We start from the raw sequence: 6,000 nt of genomic DNA, 5'->3' as shown, positions 1-6,000 counted from the left end.
CCCAGATCCCTTTTTCTATTAAATATGACCCACTCTTCTGTAGTGTAGCCGTTCCCACCCTGTGCACGGCGTCTCTGGAGATCCCACCCACCTCTTGCATCAGCAGATGCATTGATGGCCGGCCACCCGCCTCCCAGATTGGCTCCCACCCACCGATACCCAGGCCATCGATGTCCGGGTGCAGAGGGCCACAGAGTGGCTCTCTCTGCATTGGATGGCCAAGGAGGGTTATTGCAGGATGCCTCGATATTGAGGCATCACTGCAATAACGGGAAAGGGTCTGGAAGCGAGCAGGGTCGCTTCCACTGCTTTCCAAGACCGATGACGTACAGGGTACGTCCTTGGAAGTTAACTGTATTTTTTTAGAGGACGTACCCTGCACGTCGTCTGTCATTAAGGGGTTAAGTTCTAAGTGAGTTTTTAAAAGGCTTTATACTGGATTTGTATATCAGTATACAGCGTGTGCATATTATTCTGTCTATTACACTGAGTTACATAAACAAACCGGTTATAGTATCCCTTTAAATGGAATGGCACTATATAGATGGGAGTTATTTTGAAAACAACTCTGTGGCACGGATAAAAAACAAAACAGGTGGGCTATCGCGTAGGAATCATATATACTGCAAAATAATGCAGTATAAATAAAGTGTAAAAAAAAGAGTAATAAATAATTACATGATCACTTTCTGGCGGGAAATTAGCTTGTCCGCTTACTACGTAACGTTTTCTAAACGTAACTCTGCCCTTCTGCTCCCGCGTCAGCGTGAACGGAAGTGAGGAACTTTACCTAGTTCCGGTTGTGCATGCGGACTTGGCGACGTGACGACAGAGGAGTGTAACATTTAGGCGTTAATCTGTGTTTAATATTTTAGGCCCGTTAAAAGTGTTCTAGGTAAGAATGTTTACTATTAATTATTATTGATGTCGCGCGATGATAACTGTTTATCACTGTTGTGTTGTATACCGTTTGAGTGATGTATATTGCTTGTGACGCACGTTTTTAAATTTATAGGAAGGCGATAGTGGGGTTTGTCGTGGTATTTAGATGAAAGCACACGGTATTCACTACAATTCCCTGTTATGTTGAAAGTGTGTATGCATTTCTTTTGTTGTAGAGTCACATTGTTTAGGATAGCTACAATACTGCTAGCAGTGCCCCTTACCATTTAAAGCAGTGAGGGCCTACTTTCTTACGCACGGGCTTGCATATCAATATATATATATATATATTTTACAGTTGCACACAACTGTTTTAATAATTACACATGCAACTAATATATATTTTTTTAAAATGTGCAGTAATGTATTCTTTTAAACATGTCGCTTCACCAAGACAGACTTGGGTTATCTGGCAGGGTACCTTCTCTCTGTTTCCCCCAACAGAGAGCTGATTTTAGTCGCCTTTTTTTTTTATCCATCCGCTTGTAGTCCCAAAGCACATTTTTAGATGTGCTTTTTTTTTCCTTGGCCACAAAACAATTGCACAATTTGATGGAATATTGAACATTGGGATTGTATGTAAAGTGTTTATATGTAGTGGGGAAAAAAACACCCTAATATTCTTTCATTATTTATTTTGCCCCCCTTTCCACTTTATTTTACCCTCAGTTTTTTTTTTCTTCCAGTTTTTATAAAATGGCTCCACCATGTCTAAACATAACTTACCGTCCTTACAATAGTCATTTACAACACTAACAATGTCTACACTGTATTTCTGATCAATTGGATACTATTTTAAAGGGATAGTCTAGTCGAAATTAAACTGATTCAGAGCATGCAACTTTCTAATTTACTCCTATTATAACATTTTGTTCTTTTGCTATCTTTATTTGAAAAAGCAAGAATGTAAGCTACGGAGCAGGACCATTTTTGGTTCAGCACCAGGGTAGCGCTTGCCGATTGGTTGCTACATTTAGTCACCAATAAGCAAGCACTTCCCAGTTGCAGAACCAAAAATTGTCCTGCTTACATTCTTGCTTTTTCAAATAGATAGCAAGGGAACAATGAAAAATTGATAATAGGAGTAAATTAAAAAGTTACTTAAAGGGACAGTCTACCATAGAATTGTTATTGTTTTAAAAGATAGATAATCCCTTTATTACCTGTTCCCCAGTTATATTAAAGGGACACTGAACCCAACATTTTTCTTTCACGATTCAGATAGAGCATGCAACTTTCTAATTTACTCCTATTAATTTTTTCTTCGTTCTTTCTATCTTTATATGAAAAAGAAGGCATCTAAGCTTTTTTTCTTGGTTCAGACTCTGGACAGCAGTTTTTGATTGGATGAATTTATCCACCAATCAGCAAGGACAACCTAGGTTGTTCACCAAAAATGGGCCGGCATCTAAACTTACATTCTTGCATTTCAAATAAAGATACCAAGAGAATAAAGAACATTTGATAATAGCAGTAAATTTGAAAGTTGCTTAAAATGTCATGATCTATCTGAATCACAAAAGAAAAAATTTGGGTTCAGTGTCCCTTTTTAATAGGCTTTTTACCTCTGATTACCTTGTATCTATGAACCTTCTTCCAGCCCCCTGATCACATGACTGTGACTGTTTATTATCATCTATTGTCTTGCAGTTAGCATTGTGTTGTGCTAAATCTTAAAGGGACACTGAACACACATTTTTTCTTTAAAGATTCTGATAGAGCATGCAATTTTAATCAACTTTCTAATTTACTCCTATTATCAAATTTTCTTCATTCTCTTGGTATATTTATTTGAAATGCAAGAATCTAAGTTTAGATGCCCGGCCCATTTTGGTGAACAACCTGGGTTGTCCTTGCTGATTCGTGGATAAATTCATCCACCAATAAAAAAAAGTGCTGTCCAGAGTTTTGAAACACTAAAAAGCTTAGATGCCTTTTCAAATAAAGAGAGCATGAGAACGAAGAACAATTGATAATAAAAGTAAATTAGAAAGTTGATTAAAATTGCATGCTCTATCTGAATTGCGAAAGACAAAATTTGTTTTCAGTGTCCCTTTAAATAACCCCTGTGCCTGTACACAGTGTTATCCATTCTATATGGCTCACGTGTACATTCTCTTTGTGTTGAAAAGGAATTTAAAAAGCCTGTCATAAGAGGTAGCCCTCAAGGGTTTAGAAATTAGCATATGAGCCTACCTATGTTTAGTTTAAACTAAGAATACCAAGAGAAAAAAGCAAATTTGATGATCAAAGTAAATTGGAAAGTTGATTAAAATTTCATGTCCTATCTGAATAATGGATGTTTAATTTTGACTAGACTTTCCCCTTAACCCCTTAACGACCAACGACGTATGGGGTACGTCCTGCAAAAAAAAATGCAGTTAATGACCAAGGACGTACCCCGTACGTCGTTGGTCTTTGAAAGCAGTGGAAGCGATCCTGATCACTTCCAACTGCTTTCATGTTATAGCAGTGATGCCTCGATATTGAGGCACCCTGCTATAAACATTTTTAGCCCACCGATGAAGAGAGGCCACCCTGTGGCCCTCTCTGCATCGGTCCATCAATGGCCATGTTCGTTGGTGGGTGGGAGCTGATCCAGGGAGGCGGATGGGTGGCCATCGGTGGGGAAGGGGGCGAGATCGGGTGGAACCCTACACTATGGAACAAATGTTAAGTGTTACACGGTGGGAGAGAGGGTGGTAACATTAGAAATTAACTTGTAATTTAACGATCTGGGAGGGTTGGGGGTTGAGGGGGGGGCAGCTACACTACAGAAAATATAATTTTTAAAATAATAAAAAAGATATTTGATTTCAAACTGGGTACTGGCAGACAGCTGCCAGTACCCAATATGGCGCATAAGGCAGAGAGGGGGGTTAGAGAGCTGTTTGGGGGGGGATCAGGGAGGTTGGGGGCTAAGGGGGGATCCTACAGAGCAGAATTATCATTTTTTTTTTTTTAAAATCCCAAAAAAAACTTATTTTAGTACTGGCAGATTTACTGCCAGTACTTAAGATGGCGGGGACAATTGTGGGATGGGGGAGGGAAGAGAGCTGTTTGGGAGGGATCAGGGGGTGTGATGTGTCATGTGGGAGGTTGATACCTACACTAAAGCTAAAATTAACCCTACAAGCTCCCTAATTAACCCCTTCAATGCTGGGCATTATACACGTGTGGTGCGCAACAGCATTTAGCTGCCTTCTAATTACCAAAAGCAATTTCTGAACAAAGGGGATCCCAGAGAAGCTTTTACAACCATTTATGCCATAATTGCACAAGCTGTTTGTAAATAATTTCAGTGAGAAACCTAAAATTGTGAAAAATTTAACGCTTTATTTTTATTTGTTAGCATTTGGCGGTGAAATGGTGGCATGAAATATACCAAAATGGGCCTAGATCAATACTTTGGGTTGTCTACTACATTATACTAAAGCTAAAATTAACCCTAAAAGCTCCCTACAAGCTTCCTAATTAACCCCTTCAATGCTGGGCATAATACATGTGTGGTGCGCAGTGGCATTTTGCGGCCTTCTAAATACCAAAAAGCAATGCCAAAGCCATATATGTCTGGAATTTCTGAACAAAGGGGATCCCAGAGAAGCATTTACAACCATTTGTGCCATAATTGCACAAGTTGTTTGTAAATAATTTCAGTGAGAAACCTAAAGTTTGTGAAACAATTTGTGAAAAAGTGAACATTTTTTTTTTTATTTGATCGCATTTGGTAGTGAAATGGTGGCATGAAATATACCAAAATGGGCCTAGATCAATACTTTGGGATGTCTTCTAAAAAAAAATACATGCATGTCAAGGGATATTCAGGGATTCCTGAAAGATATCAGTGTCCCAATGTAACTAGCGCTAATTTTGAAAAAAAGTGGTTTGGAAATAGCAAAGTGCTACTTGTATTTATGGCCCTATAACTTGCAAAAAAAGCAAAGCACATGTAAACATTGGGTATTTCTAAACTCAGGACAAAATTTAGAAACTATTTAGCATGGGTGTTTTTTGGTGGTTGTAGATGTGTAACAGATTTTGGGGGTCAAAGTTAGAAAAAGTGTGTTTTTTTTTTTTCCATTTTTTCCTCATATTTTATAATTTTTTTATAGTAAATAATGGTATCTTTAGAAAGTCCATTTAGTGGCGAGAAAAACGGTATATAATATGTGTGGGTACAGTAAATGAGTAAGAGGAAAATTACAGCTAAACACAAACACTGCAGAAATGTAAAAATAGCCTTGGTCCCAAACGGACAGAAAATGGAAAAGTGCTGTGGTCCTTAAGGGGTTAATGACCGGACCATTTTTCAATTTTCTTACCCTTAATGACAATGGCTATTTTTAAATTTCTGCAGTGTTTGTGTTTAGCTGTAATTTTCCTCTTACTCATTTACTGTACCCACACATATTATATACTGTTTTTCTCGCCATTAAATGGACCTTCTAAAGATACCATTATTTTCATATCTTATAATTTACTATAAAAAAAATACAAAATATGAGAAAAAAATTGAAAAAAACACACTTTTTCTAACTTTGACCCCCAAATCTGTTACATATCTACAACCACCAAAAAACACCCATTCTAAATAGTTTCTAAATTTTTTCCTGAGTTTAGAAATACCCAATGTTTAGATGTTCGTTTTTTTTTTTTTTGCAAGTTATAGGGCAAAAAATACAAGTAGCACTTGCTATTTCCAAACCCCTTTTTTTCAAAATTAGCGCTAGTTACATCTCTCTAACCCTCCCCCTCTACCTATTTGCCGCCATCTTGGGTACTGGCAGCTGTCTGCCAGTACCCAATTTGCCCCAAAAATAGTTTGTTTTTAACTTTTTAGATTAAAAATTTGTTTTCTGTAGTGTAGCTGGGCCCCCTTAAAACATCTACATCCCTCCCCTCCCAGATCACTTACTAAACAAGAAGATCCCCATGCATCTGCATTGATTATATATATATTTTTTTTCATTTTGTTCCGGTATATTTTTGCGTGGCTTGCGCGCAGCCGCCCCCCCCCACCCCCCCCCCCCCCGGCCACAACCGCCGAAATTGCCATTC

At 38.1% G+C, this 6,000-nt stretch overlaps 1 protein-coding gene across 1 annotated transcript in view; it reads left to right on the top strand.

Moving 5' to 3' along the window:
- The first annotated feature begins 786 nt into the window (after positions 1–786).
- LOC128660493 (uncharacterized) overlaps positions 787–6,000 on the top strand; it is a 300,304-nt gene continuing 295,090 nt past the window's right edge. The window contains exon 1 of the mRNA XM_053714380.1: positions 787–895. The gene's annotated coding sequence lies outside the window, so the exon portion shown is untranslated. The remainder of the gene's footprint in view (positions 896–6,000) is intronic.

This window comes from Bombina bombina, chromosome 5 (assembly GCF_027579735.1).
Source record: "Bombina bombina isolate aBomBom1 chromosome 5, aBomBom1.pri, whole genome shotgun sequence".
Lineage (NCBI taxonomy): Eukaryota > Metazoa > Chordata > Amphibia > Anura > Bombinatoridae > Bombina > Bombina bombina.
The sequence above is the reverse complement of the archived record's forward strand: the minus strand, read 5'-3'. Positions and strand labels throughout refer to the sequence as shown.